The sequence below is a fragment of the Dasypus novemcinctus genome, chromosome 7 (genome assembly GCF_030445035.2).
Source record: "Dasypus novemcinctus isolate mDasNov1 chromosome 7, mDasNov1.1.hap2, whole genome shotgun sequence".
NCBI classification, from domain to species: domain Eukaryota; kingdom Metazoa; phylum Chordata; class Mammalia; order Cingulata; family Dasypodidae; genus Dasypus; species Dasypus novemcinctus.
The window spans coordinates 58,247,899-58,259,207 of record NC_080679.1 but is presented as its reverse complement, the minus strand read 5'-3'; the positions used below and the strand labels follow the sequence as shown (position 1 = coordinate 58,259,207).

Genomic DNA, 11,309 nt, shown 5'->3' with positions numbered 1-11,309 from the left:
AGCTGTGAATTAATATTAACTAGAGCAAAGGCTATGGTGAATGCACAAAAATGTGATTTCCATGTGAAAAAAAGATATATATTTGGCTAAAATTCAAAATACTGACAATATCAATTGCTGATAAGGATGTGGAACAACAGGAACTCTCATTCATTGCTAATGGAAATGTAAAATGGTATAACTGTGTTAGAGACAGTTTGGTAGTTTCTTAAAAAGTTAAACTTAATTTCCCATACAATCCAGCAATCACTAAACTAGGGCATTTATCCAACTGGTATTTATCCAACTGATTTGAAACTTACATCTTCACAAAAACCTGCATGACAGCTTTACTTAACAGCTTTATTTAAATCACCAATAGCTGGAAATAGCAAAAATATCCTTCAATAGATGAATGTATAAAAAACTGTGGTACATCCAAGTAATGGAATATTTTTTAGAGAAAAAAAGAAATCAAGTCATGAAAAGACATGGGTGAATCTTACATACATATTGCTAACAGAAAGAATCCTGTCTGAAAAGACTACATACTGTATGATTCCAGATACATGCCATTATGAAAAAGGCACAACTATAGCCATGCAATAAAAGCTCAGTGATTGCCAAGGGTTCAGGGGGAGTATTTAATGAAAGAAACACAGGGAATTTTTTAGGGCAGTGAAACTATTCTGTATGATACTAAATGGCAATTACATGACACTGTCCATTTGTCAAAGCCCACAGAGTTTTAGCACAAAAATTAACCTTCTGTATGCAAATATAAATCATTTGGGATATTGGGGGATCCCAGGATGAAATGCAGAATGCACAAAACAATCTTACTGTATTACAAATGTGTGAAATAACCTCTCTGAAGGCATGGTGGGAAATGTGCTTACCTTAGTAACCTTAGAAATGAGTGAAGTCTGTAGGACTAAAGGCAAAAGAAACTGTACATAAGTATTGTATCTTAGTTAATAAAGTTGTTTCCCATGGGGTTATAGGTTAATGCTGATATCACTATACATGTATATTGGAATTGAACAATTAAATAAATGGATGGCAAATTGTGAAAGTCAAGTTTCTCTCTGTAGGATGAGGAGGTTACAGAGAAGTAAAGGAAACGCCATGATAGGGATATGGCAAAGGGACATAAAAGTCAACTGAAAGGGCTTCCAGCAGCCATAGCTGGCATTATTTGAGCAAGAAAATAATTTTGAATTATATCCCAAACTGTAAAATAAATATCCATAAGTTCATACTGATTTAAACAAATGAATGAATAAATAAATCTGGGAGAAGAAATAAATCTCCACTACAGAAGAATTCCTTTTAGTTTATGTACATATCTATCCTCAAGGAACTAAAGCACAACCTCCCACAATATACGTGTGTGGTGCTCATAGTGATACCCATCTAAAGAGTCCAGTATGGAAAGAGAGAAGAGAGGAACTTCATAGTGGACAATCCTGGCAAGCATTACCTCTGCCAGATGATCAAAATTCACATCAATAGTAATGTCACTTTAATAGTATGTACCCTTGATATTATGTGATGAAAATGGCAATTTACCTCTGAGGATTTCCTCCCCCAAACTCTTTATTTTTTAAAGATTTCTTTCTTTCTTTCTTTCTTTATTTATTTATTTATTTATCTCCCCCCTCCACCCCCCCAACCCAGTTGTCTGTTCTCTGTGTCTATTTGCTGCGTCTTCTTTGTGCGCTGTTGTTGTTGTCAGCTGCACAGGACTCTGTGTTTCTTTTTGTTGTGTCATCTTGTTGTGTCAGCTCTCCGTGTGTGCGGCGCCATTCCTGGGCAGGCTGCACTTTCTTTCACGCTGGGCGGCTCTCCTTAGGGGGCACACTCCTTGCGCATGGGGCTCCCCTACGTGGGGGACACCCCTGTGTGAGTGACACCCCTGTGTGGCAGGGCACTCCTTGTGCGCATCAGCACTGCACGTGGGCCAGCTCCACACGGGTCAAGGAGGCCCGGGGTTTGAACCGCGGACCTCCCATGTGGTAGACGGACACCCTAACCACTGGGCCAAGTCTGCCACCTCCCCCAAACTCTTAACTCCAATCTTGTCATGAGGAAAAAACATCAGACATATCCCATTTGAGGGGCAATCCACAAAACACCTGACCAGTGCTGCTTACAACTGTCACAGTCATGATGAACAAGGACCATTTGAGAAACTCTCACAGACAAGGTGAGCCTGAGGAGGCTGGACCCACTCAGTATAATGCAACATCCTGAATGTGATACTGGAACAGAGAAAAGGACATTATGTAAAACCTAAGGAAATCTGGAAAAAAGTATGAATTTAGTTAATAATAATTTATCAGAATGGGTCATTATGGCAAAGATACCACTCAAATGTTAGATGTTAATATGTATGGGGTATGATCTTTGTGATTTTGTTCTGTAAATCTCATACTGTTCTGAAATTAAAATTTGTTTTAATAAGAGATGATCAGCTTCTCACAAGATATAGTAATGTAGGTGCTTGTTGGGTAAAGTTTTTTATAATATAATACTCAAGGTATTAAAAAAGCAAAATATAGGTATAAGAATAATAAAATAAACTGTAGAAGTGTCAATATTTCTTCAGGCTTAAGCACTTGAAGAACAGCCTGTTCAGTCTAAAAAAATATAAGAAATATAATAGCACTGTGGATTCAGAAGTGGTTGGCGACAATCAAGCCATAATTGAGAAGAGGTTAATTTTATAGGAACTCAACAGAAATGTTATGTTATTTTAGTTGCAAAAATGTTATATAATATTTTCTAATGCCAGGCAAAAAAAATCCTGTTTAAGTTGAGTTATTCAGTATCTGCCAAGGGTAAATGAAAATTTCTTGTGGAATAAAAAAAAAAAGTTATGGTACTTAGTATGCTTAACGTATGCTATAAGATATACTGCTGTGTGATCATAGATTAATCAAAAATGCAAAAAATAAAACAAATGAAAGTAAATGAATGCATTCTCATTGATTCACGGCAGAACCACCTAAATACTTTGTGTAGAGCAATTTTAGGTGTAGGGAAATATAAAAATATAAACATAACACATTATATCTGTCCTCCAGAAGATTATGATCAAATTGGGTATATCAGATGTTCATACTTGAACAACTAATAGAAATTAATAATCGAAGAATCTTATGGCTCAGCTAAGTCTTAGGCAACAATAATAAAGCATTAAAGCAACCAATATAAAAAGATTTAAACTTTTATTTTCTTTATTCTTTTATTTATCATCAAATGACTTAATACCAATTAAATATCACTTTATTATCTTTTTTCAGAAACATTTTACTTTGGTTGCCTCATATTACACTCTGCAATTTTGAGCTGCTTATTACTCTATATGATATCTTCAATGAAGGAGAGAGTCAATCTTTATGGAATTGACTGTCCAGAACTAAACACATCATATCAAGGCCTACATAACTGAAAGCAGGAATGTTGGCCTGGTGTAGTGTCGGTTGGCATGTCTTTTGAAATGGGTCTGTTCGTGCCAGAAGCCTTTTTGCTGAGCATGGCTAGAGAACCAAGAGTCCCACAAAGTATAAACTAGGCTGGCTTATTGGTAAGCCAAAAAGCTATGTGCTTTTTCTATGGTTCAAAATTTATGCCAAGGAAGAATTCAAACAAAAAGCATTATTGGCTGAAGTTCTTAGAAAATATGATTCCTTGAATAACGCAGAAATGGTGAACTGTAAATGGCTGTTGACAGAGTATCTGTCCAATTTTGCTTCCTTGAACATAGAATTCAAGGAGTGGAGAACAATTAGATTCTACATAAAGCATTGTCCTTATCTTTCTACCTCTTGAAATGTGAACATTTGGTTACCATAACCCTAAACTCTGCTTATATTCCTTTTTACAAGTACAGATTCATTCTCTTATACTGATGTTTCCCCTAAATTCTTATACTTTTATCATCTTCTACTTAGATATTGTGCAATTTTTATATTTATGGTAGTTTATGTGAAGTTTTCTGCCTTTCCAGCAAGTTCTTGACTGCTTAAATGCAGCAACAAAAATATATACTTTTTTTGTATTTCCTTCAGCATCTAGCACAGTGCTCTATAAAAAGACTTAATTATGTTTCATTTATGAACTCTCTTATCTGATTTACAGTTCAATTGCCACCTGTCACTTTTTCTTGGTTTTCTTGATATTAAATCTACAAAATTATATTTTTCTTCAAAAGTGGTTATGTTCTGAATGATGACCTAGAGAAATAGTTGATCAATTTTAATTGAGAGAACATAAGTACTTTTAAACATTTGAAGATCAGTCACTGTGGGACCTCAGTAAGAAGGCATATTTTAAATTTGTATTTGTCATATATGATTCTCTAAAAATCTATGCTTGCAGTATTCCCCAGATTGAAACTGCTGGGCTGCTCTCATACAGTCAGAGTTTAGCACGGATACCTTTAGCAAAAATGTGAGAGGTTGGGTAAAAAAAAAAACTTTTTTTTCTTTTTAAGATCTGGAGAAAACAACCTCAAACTGGATTTGGATAGTTTGAGCTTTAAATTAATATTCATAAGTGTTCACAAAGACCAGGAGGAAATATAAGCAGAGATACAGCTGAAAAGACAAAAGCTCTTTTCTTTTAAAATATACTTTCTAATTTTATTTTTTTAAAAATGAATGGATGGGACTATCTTGCTTGCAATCGTAGATTGTCTCTATTCCTTGGGATGGTCATTGTCCATCATCATTTCCTTGTTAGTTCTTCTGGGGGAGTCCGATGAGAGTAGGTGTTGCAACTCTGATGAAATTCAGGACCCCACTGGCACATGAAAAGCCTGAAGATTTACGTCTCTTGGACATACATCTACTAATTCTAGTACCAAATGTAAAGACAATAGCTCTTTACTTGTGGGTAAGCTCAGTGGGAAGAAAGCATAGCCTAGGGGGACTAGGGAAAAGCCAAGTTTCAGAGCTGAGGGAAAGACCTCCATTTTGGAAAGTGGGGCATTAGAAAGTGAGAGCCAAAATGACAACAGGGAAGTTCTGCTTAATATTTTAAATGTATGCTAAAGTGATTAAGATGTATTACATGTCATAGGTCAGTCTTCCCAGGAAATAGACTCTGAAAAAGAGATTTGCATAGAAGCCCTTCCAGAGATGTTCTGAACTGAGGGGAAGCTGTATCTCTGTACTCTCCCACGAATAAGTTATAGATGCAGGTTGCTTCTGGAGAGTGATAGTTACTTGGGTGACACAACTCCCTTTGGCTGAAGGCAATTACTGGGAAAGACAACAATTCTGGTAGCTGGGAACATCAGTGTCTTGATTCTTAGGTGGAGATCTGGGCATCATTGAATTTATCCCACCTGGGAACAGTTCATCCTGTTATAGTTGGTCTTTGTTCCTGAGGAAACATACAGGAGAAAGATTTAGTGGGAAAAAAAACTTGAACTCCCACCAAAGTACCTGGTGATACTCATCACCTACTTCTACTACTACACATTTTAAATTCCTGTTACAGCTGGTACCTCTGCCAGACTTAATGTTCACTGACTATACCAGGGTGAACATAACCCTTATCAATGAAGGGACTGGGACTCTGAGCATCCCTCCCTTTTTAGGATATGACTTCTACCTTTGTTTATCATCATAATTGAGCAGGAGGATTATCAAATAAAGTTCCAGTAGGTCACCTGGATCCATTATCGAGTAATATTCCAGTGAATCACAGTGGACCCACACTTGGAAAATGCAAAATGTGTAACAGTAGCTCTGCCTCCACTTGATGATCAAGGTCAATTTTCCCTGACAGGAGAGTGCCCCATTGCTTGCCTGATAGTCTCTTGGCACAAGGAAACTGATATACCTGACAGCAGCAGTAGCTTAAAATTTAATTGACTTCTTGGTATTTTCCTGGTTGAACTACTTCCGCAAACAGAAACCAGGACTTCTGAAGTCACGGAGCAAATAATTGCAGGGACAGCATGAACAAATTCCCCAAGTGGGTCATTGAGCATAAATGCAAGCAGGACTACACCCACCCACCTTGGAGTTACACGAATCCTATATTCTACTTATCAGTTACACATCACTGAAAATGCTCATTGATTGTCACTGAGGATATGTATTGTATCCTGAAGGATTGTTCCTATGTTCACAGGGAATTATCTCCAAATTGTCAAGTTAACCACACTGTTCAAAGGCCATTCCATCATGCTATCAAGACAAGAAATTTTGGGTTGTATGATGTGTAATAGGACCATTGTAACCCATACCGTAACAACTGCTGTACTTTCTGAACCATAAAGTAAGTCTGTTTGTTTGATGTGACATTATTCAGGAATTTCATGTCAACAGGGAAGGCAAAATCATACCCAGAATTTGTGTCCATTTCAGTCAAGAAAAATTCTTCCTTCTCTCAAGGTAGCTAGCTAGTTGGTCTCCTCAGAGAATAGTGATTATCCCAGGACTTGGTATCACTCCACTTTGCTGGTAGATGGGCCATTTGGCAATGGCAATAGCTACATTAGCCTTAGTGAGTGGGCATCTAGCCTGCTGGACCCATGTATAGTTTTCCTTCCTGTCTCCATGGCTACTCCATTCTCATGCCCATTGTGATGATAATCCTGACATCAAAAGTCCAAGTAAATCTGTCTGCTTGGTTATTCATGCCTTTTCCATGTGGACATCCTCTGGTAGTTGTTAACACACAATACAAAAATCCTCACTTTTCATGCTTAATCCCACAGTGCCTCCATATGCCTCAAACCTGACCTCCTTGTCCCTAATCTTCTAATCATTCTCCAGGTCTCTAACCAACCAATCATTTTACTCACCACTGCCCACGAGACTGCATATATTACCAGAGATCCCATCCCTTTCTTCATAAAGTGAATGATCAGGTACATCATCAAAGTTCTGCTCACTTGGAAGATTGACCATGATTTATTTAAGCCTTTATTAATTGTCTCAACAAATGTATACATCTGGTACAGCAGCTGCAATTGAATTGTTGCTGCAGTCTTCAGGAAGAAATTTTTCTTTTCCAGAAAAATTCATTTCTGCTTGTAAGGTCTTTGACTGACTGGACAAGGACCAACCACTTTAAGAAGGTAATCTTCTTCACTTAAAGTCAATTGATTGTAGATGTGAACCACATCTACACAATAACTTCACATAAAAACCTAGATTAGTACTTGATTAAATATTTGTTATTATAACAATGGCAGTTTGAGATTATTTATGAATCCCCAAAAGAGAGATTCCATTTGTAAAATAATCTATTCCTCTGTAAAATACCCTTTGAATGCATTAGATTCAGCTGACAAGTCTTGATCATGTTACCTGGTAAGATTAGGGTTTTGATTCGACCACATCAGTAAGTTGTGACTCCAGTTGAGTCCCCTTGGTAATATAAATGGACACGCACTCAAAAGGAGAAGGTTCAAACAGCTAAAGCCCCAGGAAGAGAGATGAGTCATTTTCCTGATAGTTTACAGCTGAAGAGAACAGAGCAGCTGAGAAGCTGAGAAGCTGAGAAGCTGAGAAAGGCCCTAGAGACCTTTCTCTAGGGGTTGCCCACCATCTTGCTTCAACACATGGCAACAGACTTTGGTGAGAAAAAAGCCTTGAGTTAGACTCTTCACAACCTTTTAACTGTAAGGTTTTACTCCAAATAAATACCCTTTATAAAAGCCAACAATTTTCTGGTACTTTGCATCAGCACCTTTTGTCTATTATACTCATTTTATTGCTTCTTCCATTGTATTCCTTTCCACAAGTATTCCATAGCATTTCATCACTTTCATCAATCAAACTGCTACACCATTTCAGTTGTTATCACTACTTTACCTATCAGCAGTGATAGGTTTTGACTACCAGTCTTCCAGAAGTGATCTTGCTCCAAAATCCTATTTTAGAGTTTGTTTTCTAGGATCACTCACAGTATTAACTGTTATAGATCAGTGCCCCTGGGAAATAGACTCTGCATTAGAAATTTGTGGTAACACCTGAAAAAAATATTGGAAGTAGGACTGGGCAGATGGAAAAGTTGCACTGCAATGCAATTGCAGCAGAGACTTTGTGTGATTCCATAGGATGCTCTGTAGCTAGAATGTCATTTCAGAAGTGTACTGAGTTAAGGAGAATTTGTTCTCCCTGTTTAGACCAGTCATCAAATGTAGTCTGCCCCAAAGAAGGGATTTAATCTTGTGTGAGGCACCCCTCTTTGGCAAAAGAGAGGCCTGAGAAGGGACTCAGCCATTATCCATTAGTGAGCATTGCCAGCAACATTGGGAGAATGGATGCCTCAAGCCCTGGGGAGAGTTCTGAGAGGCAGAGGCATACCATACAGTATTAAACTCAAACAAAAGATGGTAATATGCTGCTCAAAATAAAAAAAGCAATAAACTTTTAATGATTTTCTATTATAATATCATAACATTTTCCTGCTAGATTATCTAAATTTCTCTGACTGGGTTAGGAAGAATTTTAAGATGGCCCCAAAGATTCCCACCTGCATGTGTGGGAATAATCCTCTGTATATTCCTCTTCTCTTGATGTAGGTAGGGTAAGACCTATGAATATAGTGGGATATCACATGATTATGTTGCCAATTAGTTGATTTTGAGTTAATCAGAAGGCCTATTATCTTGGATGGTGTGGCTGTTCAATATTACTTTTTTTTTTAATCCCCCCCTTGCAGCTTGCTTGCTCTCTGCTCTCTGTGTCCATTCACTGTACATTCTTCTATGTGTCTGTATTTACTTTTATTTATTCTCCCCTCCCCGCCTTTGCAGCTTGCTTGTTGTTTTGCTCTCTGTGTCCATTCGCTGTGTGCTCTTCTGTGTTTTTAGTTGTCTCCTTTTTTGTTGGGTCACCTTACTGAGTCAGCTTTCCGCAGTGCTTGTGAGCCAGTGGTTCTCCCTGGTGTGCAGACGAGCCTGCCTTCACAAGGAGGCCACCGGACCTCCCATATGGTAGACAGGAGCCCAACTGATTGAGCCACAGCTGCTTCTTCTCAATATATTACTTTTGAATTCCAAAAAGAGATATTGATTATATTTATAAACAGGTGTGTTCCTCTGGGTGTGATACCCCTTTGATTGTATTAAGTTCAAAGGTTTTGGCTTTAACTTATTAAATCAAGATTAGGGCTTTGATTCAACGTCATGAGGGCAACTCAGAGTTGATTCTATCATGGCATTCAAGCAATTCAGAGTTGAGTCCCTGCCCCCTTGGTGGGCTATATAGGTGGATGCTCACTGAAAGAGATACAGAGAAGCTGAAGCAGAGAAGCAGATACACAGAAAAGGACATGGCAGAGGAGAGAACTTGGTTTTGATGTTGCAGTCCCAGGGGAAGGTGAGACATGCACCTGATAGTTTACAGCTGACCTTGTGAAGAGAACAGAGAAGCTAAGAAGCCCTGAGAGATGAGCCTTATGCCAGCCTACAGCTGAGATCAGGAAAAGCTAGACCCACTGAGCCTTAAGAGGGAAGAAGAAGGCTGAACCCTTGCAGATGTCACCCACCAACTTGTTTCAACATGTGGTAACAGATTTTGTGTAAGAATGTACCTTCTATGGTACCTTAGGGTGGCCTCTTTAGGGCTTTTATAGAGGTTTTGTAACCATAAATATCTACCCCAAATAAGTGCCCTTTATAAAAGCCAACAGTTTTCTGGTACTCTGAACCAGAAACCCTTTGGCTGACTAATATAGACGGGCATGACATAATCAGGTGAACCCAATAAAAAAAGATGAAGCATCTAAGATACGCTCTCCTATTTATCTCCAAGAAGCAAAAACTGCCTGTGAGTGGGAGGCCTTTAGGAACTGAGAAACATTTGGAGGATAGCTAGCAAAAAGCTAGGAACCTCATTCCTTCAACCACAAGAAAATAAATTCTGCCAACAATCGTTATTGGTTAAAAGAGAACGCTGAGTCTCAGATATGATAGCAGTCCCAGCCAAGAAGTTGATTTCAGACTTGTGTGACACTGGACAGAGAACCCCACTAAGCCATGCTTGGACTTCTGACTTATAGAAACTGTGAGATAATAAACAGGTGTTGTCACTAAGTTTGTGGTATTTTGTTATGCAGCAATTGATCACTAATCACAAACACTTTAGACACTCTACAGCTTAGGTTTCCATTCTCCAGGGATATTTCTCAAGATAATCCAGGAGGAAAACATTACTTCAGCATTCTAGCTTCCTCTCTTCCCCCCAAAACACATTTCTCATTCCTGCTCTGTGAGTTTTCCTATGGTGTGCCATATCTCTCTATCCAATCTATTCATCTAACACACATTCTTCAAGACCTACTATCCACAGCCTCCATAAAGCATTTAGAATGTCTTTTTTCTTCTCTCTTATAGCACATATAAACCCTAATTAATTATTTGGCAAAAGGTATCTGAGTATCCAAGCAGAACCTAATCTGAGTATCCAAGCAGGCCTTAGGGCCTACTTCAGAAAATTTGACACAGATTTGGAGAGAGGCATATTCTGTGCCCTCCTTTCCTGCAAATCCCTGTTGAGCCCAGTTCACCTTTAGTATATCAAGGTTAGCTTGATATTGAAACAGCTGGATATACTATATAGAATGGTGTTCTAAATGGATTTAGTGGGCAGTAGGGACCTTATAGACCTTTTATTCTAAATGCTTTTTGCACACAATGAAAGTGAAACACAAAGAGTTTAGGAACCCAATGTCTCCCAGCTAAATTAGAACCAGGAATTAAGATCTCCTATTCCTAGTTTCCAATTTAATAGGTTTATAATCGGCAAATAAATACCCAGAATAGAATGAACCCCAGATTTGTGCATGTTTCTAACTCAGAAATGATTAATACTCTGTCTATCATGAGAGATGTCATTATATAGTAGTTAGGCAGTGGGCTCTAGATCTCTAAATCTTAATCTGACATTAGTAAAGTGTATGATTTAGGGACTTTAGATGAATTTCTATGACTCAGTTCTATGTGCAATATTGTTGTAGTAAAACTTACCTCCTAGAGTATTTGCCATGATAAAAATGATTTAGTAATCTTTTATTACTACTATTATTATAATTATATTGTTACTTGCAAAAATTTAAGTACCAGTGCACTGAAGAATGTCCTGAGAATAAATTGGAAGTATTTTAGCATATTCCTAGAAGAAATTTCTAAAGAAGTTGTGTCCTGATGTCCAAGTGACATAAGAAAGACTTAAGTCCTTGGGTAAAGACAATAAAACAGAGTCTGACATTCACAGGTTAGAGTAACTGATAATAAACATGCATGAGGGAATGAGTGGCTGGTCCCATTCAAGTCCCTTTGAGTATTTATAAAGAAC

General features: G+C 37.9%; 1 long non-coding RNA gene across 1 annotated transcript; it reads right to left on the bottom strand.

The window, feature by feature from the left end:
• Positions 1-4,599: 4,599 nt before the first annotated feature.
• On the bottom strand, positions 4,600-6,537 carry LOC131279295 (uncharacterized). Its single transcript, XR_009186678.2, has 2 exons — positions 6,344-6,537; positions 4,600-5,373 (listed from the first exon to the last, which is right to left on the bottom strand). It is a non-coding gene; the product is annotated as an uncharacterized lncRNA (long non-coding RNA).
• Between the last annotated feature and the right edge of the window lie 4,772 nt (positions 6,538-11,309).